This window comes from Trachymyrmex cornetzi, unplaced genomic scaffold (genome assembly GCF_001594075.2).
Source record: "Trachymyrmex cornetzi isolate Tcor2-1 unplaced genomic scaffold, Tcor1.1 scaffold293, whole genome shotgun sequence".
NCBI classification, from domain to species: Eukaryota; Metazoa; Arthropoda; class Insecta; order Hymenoptera; family Formicidae; genus Trachymyrmex; species Trachymyrmex cornetzi.
The window spans coordinates 60670-76274 of NW_017297618.1; the positions used below are offsets into that span (position 1 = coordinate 60670).

The following is a 15605-nucleotide window of genomic DNA, read 5'->3' on the forward strand; positions in this document are numbered from 1 at the left end:
TATCGATGGCTTAAAATTATTATATTTGATATAGTACAATAAATAAACGTTTCGGTCTTGAATCAGACCTTCTTCAGTATTAATATAATTTAACGTCAATATATATATAACGTTTTTAGCATTGATTATTATCACATGGTTTTTCCACGTTCTTGATTGCAGTTTATCTCATCTTCGACACAGAAATTGGAACTTTTGGGTGGACATATACTGAGAAAATTTGCTTACCTATTGTTTGTGGTTCACGTATCAAGATCTGTCAGACAATCAGATTCGTATGGAACATTTGCGTTTAAATGGGAAAAAAATCACATCTATCAATGAATTGGGAAAAAAACATCTGCGAGTAATGTATTAACGGATATTTGTAATATCTTAAAATATTTATAATTGTATAAGACTCTAATTTTAAGACTTAAATTATATTGTAATATATTCGTATCACGTTTAATTATATTAATACTGAAGAAGGTCTGATTCAAGACCGAAACGTTTATTTCATGGTTATATGCCTTTTTAATTATTATACAAACTTTTAAAAATTCTGTTCGTTATATATGTATTGTATATCAGTTTGGACTTCCTGATAATCAGTATCATAACAGAGAGTGCGTAATAAAAGTCATTTAAATTTTTAAGCAGTTTTATTATGTACTTATTTAAGTGTCAGGAGAAGACACATGCACACACAAAATTGAACTGCATACTCCATATCATTTTTTAAACGTAAATTTTAGAATTTTGAGACTACAATCAAATTTAGTGATTCCGAAAAACAGGTAAATCTTCCACAAATTATTTCATTAGAAAGCTCCGGTTCTCAAAGGGTCAATACTAAAAATGTAACTAATATTTATCAACAATTTTAATTGTAATTGTAAACAACTACCTTGCCGTTCGCACATTGATATTTTATTTATGGTTGTCCGATTAATAAAGTTCACATCAACTGCTAATGACCAATGTAATACTGTGCTTTCCGCCTGCTGGTCATGTAATCTTCTAGTACCGCGCTGCGTAAGACCAGATTAGCGTTAATCGTTTCGTGTTAGCTTTCTAGAGAATTAAGTCCTCCTTTCACTCGTTCGACTTTGCTGATCTGGCCGGCGGTTAGTAAAACGACTGCGACTGCGTCCATCTGTCTTCATCTGTTTTGAATTTGAAGTAGCGGCATGCGTGATAAACAAGAGTTGTATTACGCGATGCCAACAGCGTCCGATCTAAGATGGTAAGAGTCGGTTATCTGTCCGCGTTAATAACGGCACGCCAATAAACAATTTCATTTCCGCGAGGAAAATTATGATCGCGCGCGCGCGCGCGCGCGCAATGAGCTCTTGGCTTCATATTTCTCGCAGGGTGGTTTTTTGTTTCTCCGCGCGCCATGTTGCCTGAGAAAAGCGCGCTCGAGCCACGACTCAGTGCGGCCGGCTCGTTAACGGAAATTTACGACAAACTGGCACAACGAGCTTGTTCTATGCGCATCATACAGACTCACACGTGTATCGGGAAGGTATCCTTGATGCGCGAGCGCGCGCCCGCGCGCCGATTTTTCTCTTATCCGCGCCCCGGCCGGTACGATGCACATTCCGAAGTTTTACAAAGTACCGCACAGCTCCCGTGATTTACGAGATCGCGTATCCAATAACTTTGAATATTCTCGGGGCGCGGTTACATGACTGTTAGCTTAACAAGGCGGTTAGGCGAGCGCGTAACGAGCGCGGGCTACTATTTAAGCGCGTCACTATTTTTCATCGACGCCTGAGACTCAGGAATCATATGAGATTCTTCTCTTGCTTTTCTTCCTTTTTATTTTCCATGTACAGTAAAAGATATTTTATATTTGTGTTAACACCAATTCTTGTTAAAATTTCTGCGTTAAATTTTTAAGGTATCCAAGTGTTAATTTGATGTGATTGTGTTATTTGTGAATATTTTATGTTATAAATTAACATTCAACATTTTAAAAATTGTTTTTTAAAATAAAACAATTTATGAGTAAATAATCAAACAATAAAAATAGTGTTATATCTTTGTGTTAATTTTTTTATATAATATTTATGTTAAATTAATACAATTTAGATGAATTGTTCGAAATAAATTTATTACATTTAACATAAATTTTCCAATTGTGTGGAATGCAAAACAACTTTAGTCCAAATACAAATTTACTAGTTTTATACAATAAATTCTATTCTTACAATATTTAACGTAAACAAACATTTAAAGATATCCTGCAATAATTACAAAAATGTCTATTTTTCTAAAAATTATCTTATTATTAATATTGTTTTTATTTATAATTATCTCGCTTTAGGATTTTTAATAACCGTTTTGTTCTTTTAAAAGTTTTTGCGTTAAAGTGATCTTCGATTACGTTTCGAGCAACGATTCGTCAATTGGCTATTTTTCAACACTAGCATTGGCAGCCCGCACGATTTCGAAAGACCGAGGGTCGTCCACAGCGGAGTAATTAAATTTAGAATATTTTTTAAATTTCTCCAATTCCACTCGCACGATTTGGCACGCATCGCCTATCGTCTCTGCCTCGTTGTGCGGACAGGCAAAGAAAGAGATGCAAAGAGCGAAAGAGAAAAACAGGCAAGAACATTTTTCGGCGATCTTCTCGCATTAGAAAATTTACAGGGCCGTATTGACAAACTATCAAAGTCATTTAGAAAATATTCATTAACGAAAGCGAAACTGAACATATTCAAATATATTGATAATTCAAAACTGATAATACAACAATGAATCCAATATTAACTTTTGTCAGTATATTATAAAACATTAGATACATTCATTTTTTACTGTAATATATATTTCACTATACACTCATCATCAGAGAAAAATGGGGTGCTTTTCAGTAAGAGACACATATGACTCACAATAAGTGTAACACAGTGAATTGTTGTATCCTTGTTGTCAATGTTAAACAAAGATGATATCATGATCACTTGGTTAAACTGTGTTTTTTGTTGCAAAAGAAAAAAAAACAATAGTGATAGCAATTATACATGTATAGTAACAATTATACAATTTTATATTATTTATATATAAAAATTTACATTTATTTATATTAAAATGTACATAGTGGAATAAATTTTTTAATTGCAATAACAATAAAATATAGTTTATTGAACTATATATTATATTGTACACTAATTCTACACATAAAACATGTATAGTTATCTCTACAATATAATTATCACTACTATGTCTTTTTCTCTGAATATACATCGAGGCGATACATTAAAGTTTACATTAAAAAAAGATTTATATTGATTTATACGTCAATCAATGGTGAATGTGTATGAAAAACTCATCTCCGTCTCCAAATCCTTTCACACACGGCCCTGACCCTCTGAGTCTCCCTGGCCGTTTTAGTTTGGCCTAGCGCTAAAACAATCAGCGACTTCGTGGTCTTGGTCTCGACCCTCTCGACCCTCTTTAGCTCTCCCTCTCTCTTCCTCTTTCTTCTCTCCTTCTCTTTCTCTCTCCCACAAAGCTGTTCTCTCTCCCGACCGTTTCCACCGCCGGTACTCGCACGGAGGCCGCCAATTCTCCTTTTTCTTGCTTTTCGCGTCAAGCGCGAAATAACAGACGGACGACCGATGGAGCCGGAGGGGCGCCGAAGGGGAGGCGACGAAGAAGGAAGAGAGTCGAAGAGCTAACTCGAATTACTAAAACGCCGAAGAGGCAACGAGCTCCGAGCGAGCGAGTTACCGCGCGAGAAGCGCGAGACACGAGGGAGGAGAAAAGGTCTATTTATTAACGACGTGCCCGCGAGAGTCTGCGGTTTTCTTCGTTCTCGGGGAAAAGCGGGAAGCCGCGCATCGCAGATCACAGAGGATTCGCAGAAGAACGGAAAGGAGCGAGTGTTAAAAGAGCGTTGAGACGTCGGTCTGCTTTCTCAATCCTTTCTAATACCTGACAAAATTATTATCTCAAAACATAATAATTAGAAAGAACGGCTAGTAAGTCAAATGCAATTCTCGGTGCGTAAAATAAAACAATTACACAATTAATTTATTAAAGATACAATTCAGTATTTTAATTGATTAAGATACGTAATTATATCTTCAATAAATTAATTGTGTAATCATTTTATTATATTAAGTAATTAATAATTGATTGAGTAATTTGTGAAAATTATCTTACGCTTACACAACTATCAACGTTCCATTGAACACTGACATGCAATCAAGCGCTCTTTATGACAGAACGAAGAAAAAAAAAAAGAAAGAAATATCATCGGAAAAACACGAAAAACAACTTTGATTAACATCATCATGGCAATCTCAGAAATGTATGATGGCCAGTAAATCATCCATATCGTTTACTTGTGATCAGAAACAGGAAAATTAATCGCGGACACATTGACTGTAATGTCCTAACATGTATAACGAACATTGTACGGCCCATTACAAGCCAGGACTCTGACGACGGATGGAACACGCAGCGGCGACGAAGAACGAGACTCAGTAACGCGACAGAATGCAGAACGGTGGAAACGTGAAACGTTCTTGTATAGAGCCTCTTCTTCCCCGTCGGAGAAGCGCGTTCCTTTCAATCTCTTTTTCGTCTTCTCTCTTCTTTCGCGTTCCCTGCGACGCTCCCCGCGATCCCTTCTCGCCTGCGGCGCGGCGAGGCGCTTCGTTTCGTGATTATATTCTCGAAATAGTCAACCGGATGCCAGCCGACGATGTGCCCGCGGATATTCCGTATATTTCGGGAGACCCTTTTTTCAAGCGCAAGCAAGATACGAGCAGCGGAAGACGCGGATATGATCTAAAAATCCCGGGTAGAGTAATCCGGTCCCAATCGGACGAAACAAGAGCCGGCTTATTTGAGGAAAACGGAGAAGTGATCAAGAAACATGTAGGAAGATAGAAGAACATCTAGTATGTGAAACATAAATAAGGCGAAGAAGACCGTCTTGGCTAGTGTTGTGCAGTACCTAAGTATTGTAATTAGGTACAAATTTGCATACCAAGGAACTGTACCTGATACTCTTTTTTCTGGTACCTATACCTATAGCTAGGTACCATTTCTTGTATACCGGTACATACCTATATTTAGGTATACTTTAGTTACTTTTTGGATGACCTTCCTGCATTAAGGTCCGGTTTCATCAACGCTGGTTACTTGATCGGTCAATTAAATTCGAGAGCTGCCACAACTGCTAAACTGAAAACTTATCATCTGGGCACTTATCATAGAACAAAGTCGGAATGGATTCCAATCGGAATTATTCCGTTTTTCCCAGAAAACACAATAGAAATCTAGGGAATAATTGAATAATTCCGATCGGAATCCATTCCGATTTTGTTCCATGATAGGTGCCCTGAGAACACAACCATTGTGATTGATCCACTATGAATCGGGGTCTACAGGATCATTAGGCTAATCACCAATTTTAATAATAGTAGAGTACTACAAGTATCACATTTTAATAATAAGTAAATGTGTCAATAAATAGATTATTCTGATAAAACTAAAATGGTTTTATAAATTAAATTTACTTGCATGGAATATTTATGTATACACACATAAAATATAGATATAATAACTTAATAAGTAAATATTACGTGCAGATACATGAAATATATAGAATAGATCATACGAGTCGTATCTAACAAGCAAGCTGTCGAAATTGCATTTTGTCGTCAAAATGCAATTTATTCTGAGATTTTATGTCAGAATTATAAGTACTTGTTAGGTACCTTTAAAGTACCTAACACATTTAAAATACCTGTATCTGTACCTAGGTATTTTATTTTTTTAGTAACTGTACCTGTACCTCGGTACATTTTTTTCTAGAATACCTGTACCTGTACCTAAGTATTGAAAATAGGGTACCCCCCTCCCCCCCCCCTTGCACAACACTGAGTCTTGGCTTAATAATATTTAAGCAAACTGCATGCCGATTTATTTTTCGGCCTTGGAAGACAGTTCTAAATTGAAGCTGAAATACGTAATATCACAAATTAAACTGACAAGCAATTTAGCCCGCAATTGGAGCCTTTGAAGGCACCATCGATATTTTAATTATGCATTTTGACAGATGAATTTAAATCTGTGAAATATAAGTAGAACATAATTCAACTTTTATAATGATAAAAGCTTATTATTAAAATTTTGATAAGTACATCAAAATTTTTTCAGATTTTTATAATATGGAACAATAAGAAATTTCTTTTATTTTTCGAAGACTTTTATTGTTGACGAAAGAATTAAAATTCATGTTGCCGGCAAAGGATTAATAATACTGATGATAATATTAATTATCATATTAAATGTTAAAAAAGATTTGCATCAAACCCTAAATTAAAAAAATGAATTTTGATGTCGTAGCGACACAAGTAGGCTTAAAACACGCCGATCCACATTTATACCGTTTGCAATTGAACTGTTCTGAATTATAGCGGTTACAATCGGTGATTTGCACAGTCGGAAAGGCGCAAAACGCGAAGCCGACAGTCGAGGAAGGTACAAGTAGAAAAAGATCGGTCGCTTCGTCTCGCCGCGAGTGCGTCCGAGGGTGCTGACGAGCTGCCGTCGTCTCGTTCTCGGACGAGTGATTGATCAACGATCGGACCCGAGGGACACACCGTGTAATTTTCTCGGCGCGAGTCCACTTTCGAACTCGTCGACGATGATTAAGAGTCATCCGTCGGCGATGTCTTCATTTCGCGGCGAACGCAGTGAAGGGCTTCGCAGACCTATCGACGACGTTTAACTAGGGTGACGTTACAGAGAAGACGTTCCGCGCCTCTGAGATTGATGGCCGTAAACTGTTAGAGCTTGCTTCGTTATTGATTTGACTTGGCTTCCAAGAGTTTGGCATATATCTCTTATTAGCGATTGGTTGCGAACTATTTATTTCTTATTTTACTTTCATCCGCTGTTAACAATTGCGAAAAATTTATTACTTATTTTGCTATTTACCCTTTGTTTAAAATTATAATTGAATCAATAAATACAGGAGCACATTTATTAAATTCTTTAATATTAACAAAACACTTAGTTTTAGTGAAAAAATGAACAAAATTACTCTTGGAAATTTGAATGTGATATTCAGTAATATTTTTTATTCTTAATTACTTCTTGATGCATTCTTGATTCCTTTCGAAATGTTTGTCTCTATTAAATGATAGTTTATTTTATTTTATTTTTTAAAAAAAGGTGTCTGTAATACTATAAAATTCATGTTGATTTTTTTGCAAATGTTGAGTGCAGAAAGAATCCAAATTTTAAATTAAAACTTTTTATTTAATAGATCTAGTGGAACTATGTATATAACAAATTTCTGAGATAAGAGATCATCAAAGATAAAAAAGGAATCAACCTTACAAACAAAATTCCAATGTACAACACAAAAACTTTGAAACTTACAATATCATTTTGCTTGAAAACTAAAGAGTTTAATATGAAAATAAAAGAAATGCACTCTTTCTGTACTCATTACTCATTTTCAACGTTTACTTTAGATCTCCCTTAGAAGCCTGGAACAAGTGCCCTATTTGCACTTAAAGCGTACCTACTCATTTCAAGATGAATGAGAAAAAAAATTTCTTTTCGAACAAAATTGGATTCGTGCCCTTTCTTGCACGTAACGGTTATATTTAACTTCTGCATGAGATAAGAATGTTGCACATGTCGCACTTCAAAGTTGGACTACGCTGTTTTGTTTAATTCTAATTTTGTGTGGATAATTCGATATAGTCGATATGAGAATATAGACATGTTCTTGGCGATTGAAAAATCGCGAAACGACGGCCAAGAAAAAACGAGGACGTGAAGCGACGACAGCAGGGTGGAGGAGATCGGGGAGACCACCGTCCGATCGAGCAACGATGGATTCCTGAGTTTCGAGGACGGCATGCGATTGCCAATAGCTGTTTCCCGATACAAATCGATCGGGGCCAATCGCGCGGCCAACATCGCGGCATTCGTTTCGCCCATTTCGCAATTTCTTTTTCGAACCAGCCATTTTTATCGTCTCAGCCGCTTCTAGCTTTTTTTACTCTCTCGAAATTGCATGTGATAAAATATAGCGCATACTCTGCGAAGAATTGAATTAATTAAGCGGGACACTATAATTAACGATGCCAGTCAAAATCAATGGTGAGAATGGTGGAATTAAAAATCTGCATAAAACTCTTTCGGCATGTATTCCATAATGAGGTAAATGACACGTTGCGCAAGGTGATGAGCGAAATCTCTGACGTGGACCGTGATTTTCGGGATCATCCTCCGTGCAAAAAACGAGCGTAAACGAGCGGAGATTCGAGAATCCTCCTGGAGGCCTCCACCACTCTTTGGATCCTCACTCTATTAATTAGCTCGCGGCAGTCTGCTCTCCTCGCTCTCCGTTAATTTACTCCATGAATGTATTTTATTTTTCGCAAAAGGGTCCTAAGCGCGCTCCGGTCCCTTCGGGGGTCTGGATCCCGCTCTATTAATTAGCCGAAGCCCTTTTTTCCCGCGCGCTAAGTTCGCAAGATCCATCGAATCCCGAACGGGGAAACCGGTGGATTGAAGAAAAAGGAGAAGGACGGACGTCCCTGGAATTTCAGGATCGACAAAAAGGATGGCAGATATTAATACTACTCTTGGTGGAAGTTGATTGGATCTCTGAATATTTCGCGTGATATTGGCGCAAACCTCATTAGCGAAAAGTTGGGAACGTGTTACCTTTAACGTTCATATCAGTTTTATCTGTAGCTTATAGTATGTACATTTCTCGAACAAGCGTTCGTAAATACACATTTTCATTGTATAATATTTAATATTATGTAGTAATTAATAACACTGGCCAACAATAATTTTGTTAAATCAGTAATTTTTGCTAATTCTTGCTATATTTTGACATTGATTCTAAAAACAAGATTAAAATTTATCCTACGGATTTCAATTTTTTATAATCAATACATCATTTCTTAAAAACTTACATATTTCGCTAATAACAGCTCGTTGTTGGGGCCTTTTTCTTAATTAAAACGATTAATTTTTGTTTGAAGTCTTTTATAATGAATAGAAAATCATGTTGAAATTCAGTAGCTATTCCCTATGAAACATTTATTTACGCAGAAGAAAAATAAGTAAAGGAACTTGTCAATGCATGTTAGTAAAAATTTTTACTCTCTCCTTAAATTTGACAAACAAATTTAAAATCTTATAAAAAGTATTGTAAGAAACACCCAATTAGACCAATTTAACATAAGGAAAGTAAAATTTTGTCAACTAGTCAATATTATAAAATATCAATTTACACAATTTTTAAATGCTTGTTACTCAAAAATTAGGACTGTTACTTTTGACAACTTCAAAGATTTGAAGTTTCGAAAGAATTCGAATCTTCGAAATTGTCAAAAGTAACAGTTCTATAAAAAATTCTATCCTGTTCATATTTGACAAGCAGACTTGAAATCCGTGTAAAAAATATTATAAGAAACATCCTATCAGGTCAATTTAATAAGAAAAGCGAAATTTTGTCGACCATTAACTATGTTTCAAACTCAGTTCTCTATAATTCTATAATGATTATTTCACTAATGGTAATTTAATATTACGATACCATCTTCTTTTTATACAAGCGAAAAGTATAGGGCGTACACGTTTGCGGAAAAATGTCTTTTTTGTGCGATCCGATAGCATCGAGGACACGTAAACGATACGGAACGGAGGAAAAAGACGAAGAAAGGTGGAATCGCCGACTCTTGGAGCGTCGGATTGAAGGGATGAGGAAAGGTTCGGGGACATGGTGGTAGAGCGAAAAATGAGGGACGACATTCCGTCTGTGTACCGATGCATTTCGGTGACCGCCGCGACATCCTTTTAATGCGACGATCGCGATTCTGCGGGAGGTATAAAGAGATTAATAAAAAGTTGAGGAACGATAAATTAGACCGACAACGGGACGGACGCGAGAAGACGTCGCAGAAACGAGAGGGGTGAAAGGGATGAGGATGAAGGACCCCTCAGGGTCGCCGGGGTCTGGAAATATAATAAATTTCATATATAAATAATAAAATTTCGTATATCTCCTCCGTCTTTAAGGCGCTACAGGTTTTTACGAGGCAGGGGATGACGGTGATGACGGGCCGTTTCGCGAGAACGCTTGGGAACACGACTGGACCACGAATTATGGCGCGAGCATTGTTTGCGTCCACGTCGATGAAATTGGCCATTGTTTGCATAGGTCTAGGTGAACCACGTGATCGTTACCGTGAATACGCGATGGCAGAAATTGTCGCCGTGTATTTTTATCGCCGTATCGAAAAAATCTCGTCGTGGACAATAAACCGTTTATTACAAACGATGAAATAACACGCGGCCTGTTTCTCAATAATTCGATAAAGCAAAACGTTACAGAGGAAAGAAAAAGAAAAAGCGGAACGACGTAGGCTGTAATTTACCTGTCAAATATTTACTTAGCGGTTAATTCGTAAAGTTTCAACCCCTTCGAAGCGTGGCGGACGGCGCGTGTAAATTCGTTTAAAAAGTTTCGAATGAACCGTGAAATTCGTTTTCTTCTCCGTCTCCTTCGCTCTCTTTCACTGCACATATCGCTTTTTAATGGTATTTCTTCAAGGTTAACGGTTGCTTGCTCGAGAAACGGACGTGGCAACAAAACAGCGATCGTCTGTCATCACAATCACGTTGTTCAATTTCGAATAATGAAATCCGTATCGTGAATTTAAATACAAACGAAAATTAGCATGAAAATTGGAGAAAAGTATTACGCTAGTGAATAACTATTACTCTTTTTACAGAAACAATTGTTCAAGTAAAATTCCATTTTTTTAAACCTTTTTTTTAAACATTAAATATTTATTTAATTACTCTTTGCTTATAAATATAAAATGCTATAAGAGTTATTTTAAATACAATTTCCAATAGATTGGCTTTCACACAAAAAATAATTTCCTAATAAATAATAAGATAGGTCAAACACGATCTTCTAATTCATTTGTATTTACATATTCAAGCAAGAAAATCATATTATATAATTTTCTAAGATATTCGTCACTCTCATTAATTAATTAATTCTTTAATTAATTAATTATGTCTAAAGACAAACATAATTATTACATATGACTACACCGGCAATGATTTGGCAATCTTGTGACTATAGATATTTTCTATGATAATAGCTCAGCGTGCGCTTTATATTTATTCAAATTACTATAAAAGGTGGAGTCAAAATTAAAAATTCTTGCCCACGTCTGCGTCTTGCGAATGGAAACTAAAGATCGCCGAGACTTTAACTCTTCGGTGCCTGAATTGTTGCAGGTATGTACGTGGATCCGGCAGGTAATCTAGTGGGGGCGGCGGATCTTTCTCTCGGAGAGACGGTGGGGTCAGCGAGAGAAAAAGCAGCGAGGCCCTGGAGGGTTCATAGTCGGCACTATATGTAGAGAGCAGTGCACCAGTTATTTATCGTAGCTCCTGTTTATGCTTTATTTGTTATTTGCTTGCTTTCTCGGCCGCCTGTCTAGACCGGCAACTCATGTAGACAAGCACACGCGCATCTACGCAGAACACCTACACTATCCATCTTCCAGACTCGTGATTTCACGTTAATGAATCTGTTTCGTGTAATTAGATGTGTTAACGGAGTCGTTTAAATAACAATACCTCTCTTGATTCTATCAGGAAAAAACGTAATTCTAACAGTTAGGGAAGAGTAGAAAAACTGTGAATTTCTAAGGGAAAAGTTAAATAAAGTCGACGATTATTTATCAATTAATAAAAGTCTTCATTCAGAAGATACTCCATTTATTTAGTTTTAAACCACAAAAATTAACATTCATATATTATCAACATAAATTATAATTTTTTAAATAAAAAACAAAATTCTTAAATAGTTCGAAATTATCCGCCGTTATGCGAGGCAATCCCGAATCAGTTGTTTTTATTTAAAATTATAATTTATATTAATAATGTATAAATGTTAATTATTGTAATTAAAGCAACATCCTTTGCGAATAAAGATTTATAAAATTAATAAATAATCGTCGGCTTTATTTAATTTTTCCTTAACTTTAAGTATTCGCAATATTTCTCCATTCTCTCCTACTTTAAATTTATTAAAAATATGTATGATGTTTACTTTAAACGGTGTGTGCGTTCTAAATCTCATGTGTAGTGTAGCACTAATAGCGAATTTAGTTGGACGCATTAGTGCACTTAGGTGCATTAGCTATCGATTTAATCTAATTGTAAGAGAGAGTACGAAAATAAAATGAAAAAATGTTTCGAATTATGAAATTTTATTTTATTATACTTAACACCTTAAAATAAAATGTATTGAGGATTTTACGGTTTATAGGGGCCTATTTTGAAACCTTTAACAACTGTAACTGTAGCGTTACAGTCATTAAAAGTTACAGAATAGGCCTCTAAATCGTAAAATCCTCAATACATTTTATTGAGCTGTTAAGTAAAATATAATTTACTTAATCTGTTTCTATATTTATATTAAATACATATTTTTACATAAATTTGTGTACGATGGTTTTAACATGTCCTAGTGCTCACTGAATGCGTCCAATCGAATTCGATATAAGTGTATATCAGACTATTATACTGTACATACAAGAAATGAGAGGTTATCACTACTTTAATATACTGCAATAATATCATTCGCGTTTATATCCGGTATTCACAATTCCCCCAATCTTTCTGTCTTTTAGAATGACTGTTTCATTACGACTTAATTACTCGATACGATGTACACGTACATAATATATATAAGAAACAGATCATTAAAAGAGCGATAAAAATATTAAGATAGAGGATAAATTTTTTCTGAAACTATTAGCGCTGTCATATTTCAAAGATTATGCGCCTCGATTAATTAAGCGGTTCTCTTTACGAATTGACAGATGCGATCATTAGGAATCGACGATGTCGATATTACTCACAGTCGTAGTGCGATAGTGGGGCTTAATTAAATTGTATTTGCACGAAATTGATGGTTATAGATATCAAAACGAGGCCATTAAACTTCTCTGTAAACGTATGTCGAACAGGTGCAGACTGGTGGCGCACGTACAACGGCGATAATTGTTAAAGTCGTAAATTGTTATAATTAGTAAAGACCATCAGTAGAATTCGGTGATCGAGAAATGTCGCATTTCACCTAAATAGACCAAGATGACGGGACCACTTTTTCTTTTTCCTCCGAAGACTTGTCTCATTTATTGAACATATGTTTAGCGATAAGATGACATTAATCTGTTTATTTCCAAGTTTAACAAGTTTGTAAAGATGTAATCTAATCTGATGTTAGGAATATTAATATCTAAATTACACGGTGTGTATATACTTGATCCGGGAAATTTCTGATAAATTTAACGGTGTAAACTTTATTTTAAAAATTAATTTTGAAGTATGTTAACTTTTGGAGGTCCCTTTAGGGACTCGACAGTGGCACTACTTTTTGCGCCACTCAACCCCATGACAATGACAAAAAAGTTCTAGCCCTTAAAATAAATTTTTTAATCGACTTTTTTATTTTAAGGGCTAGAACATGCCGGTCCTCAGAAGGTTCAACGATACTAGAAAAATTATGCTCGCAATTGAAAAAGTAATCTAATGTGTGACATCAGTTTGAAAGTAAAAATAAAAGCGAGATTATTTATCTATGTGGACAGTCGTAATAAGACTTACTATTCAAGATACCAATCTTGGTAAATGATAGACTGATAGTGATTCCGGAAAGCTCACGCCTGTAGCAAATCTAGTCTAATGTACAAATTACCAATCTCGCACAGACACATCATACGTTTACGTTGCACGTCGTTGATGGTCATCTTCTTCACGACATAATGAAGGCACCTCGACGAAGACAAGGTGGCAGCGGCACGTCGATGTCAAACGCGGAGAATTAAAAGGACGACGACGGCAGTATCGGGAGCGTGCGAGGGGGGAAAATAGGAGGACAGCATCTTCAGTGAGAAGAAGGAGGGGTAGGAGGAAGAGGACGGGGTGTGCAAGGGGGAGGGAGGGAGGGAGGGAGACGAGAGAGGAGAGTCGAAGACACTGCGAGAAAGAGAGAATAATGCGTTAAAGCAGCAACCAGCAACTACTCTAATTGGCCACTTTGTCCATTTATTCGATTTATTTAAATTATGGGACAATTGACAGTAGGCATTCTATTTTTTAAATCTCCCCGGCCAACCGGCTGATTGGGCAAGATTGGCGTGAGACACTGGCCCCACAGATTCCCCAGTTGTGGGCTTAATCAGCTTTGATTGCTAGCATCTCTCTTTCTCTCTCTCTCTCTCTCTCTCTCTCTCTCTCTTTCTCTATCGTTTTCTCTCTCTCTCTCTCAGTCACTCTCATCCACATCTCTTTCTCTCAGCGTTTTCTTTCTCTTTCCCTTTCCACGTACGCATACATTCACGTCTCCATCTTTCTCTCACGTGTCCGCGTTCTCTTTCTCTCACCGATAACCCTTGCCTCCGCGTCCGCCTGCTTAGTCCGCGCGCGAACAACGTACACATTTTATTTTATTCCATTTCGCAGCAGATCCCACCACGCGTTTAATATCGTCCGGCCGACGTTGGATTGGCCGATCCGAAATTGTGGGAATATGTCACTGGACGAGAAAATCCAACGGAGGCCGCCCACTCTCTCTTTCTCTACTTGATGTTCTCTCTGCGTGTGCCCCTCTTCGTTGTGAATGCCGTGATTTCCATCGCAGAATCTTTTCGCGGTTTCGACGGGACGGGAATTGTGCGACAAACCACAGATTACGAGTTGTTTGCAAACGTTTTCGAGAAAAATGACTCGGCGGTTCGCATGCCGGCAGAGTGAAATAACAGTCAGAAGCAACAATTGATCTTAATAGTGCTTCGGAGGAATATCGGCATCTTTATATAATACAGAATACTCCATCTATTACTGCATGCAACGAGCGACATTTTTACGCAACCATAAGTTCCCGATTTCGTCATAATAATGATTAATTTAAAAACACTCTGTATCGCGGGACGTTTTTGTAGTAATTAACCTTTACAGGACGGGAAAGCCATCTATATAATAGTGATGTTGAAATACTATCATATTTTAAGACAAAGAATACAATGAGAGAAATAACGAATTGTAATAAATCCTACTAAGGAAAAAGCTCTGTAAGATTTAAAAAATAGACCCCCCTCCTCCCCTCTATAGGTGAAATCAAAGTTCGCTTCGACTTCTTTTTACTTAATTAGACGCATATTGCGTATCTACATATTTCAAAGTATTCAAAATTCACCGACATAGTCATCGAAGAACATGGGAAAGACCAGAGAGAGATTGATAAATTCTGCGTTTCTTTTATCACTAGCGGTCGAAGTAAGCCCCCTCCCCCTCCCCCCCTCGGACCCCTCGTGGGAGCCGCGTCGGCACTCATCCCATTTCCTTGATAATTCCCATAATGCTGTGGGCGGATATTCCAATAAAGGGGGAACAGCCCCTGGGTACAAAACACTGAAAGCGACGGACGGCCGCGATTCGTTAGGTTGCGCCACGATTCACGGGTTCGCGAGGATCGAGACAAATAAAGGCCGCAGGGAGAGTCGACGGCACTCCAGAGCCGGCTTACGTAT

The 15605-nt window shown here is 36.9% G+C and overlaps 1 protein-coding gene across 3 annotated transcripts in view; it reads right to left on the reverse strand.

The window, feature by feature from the left end:
• The window catches only part of LOC108762310 (zinc finger protein castor homolog 1), a 99331-nt gene that overhangs the window by 16476 nt on the left and 67250 nt on the right, over nt 1-15605 (reverse strand). The window lies entirely within an intron of this gene.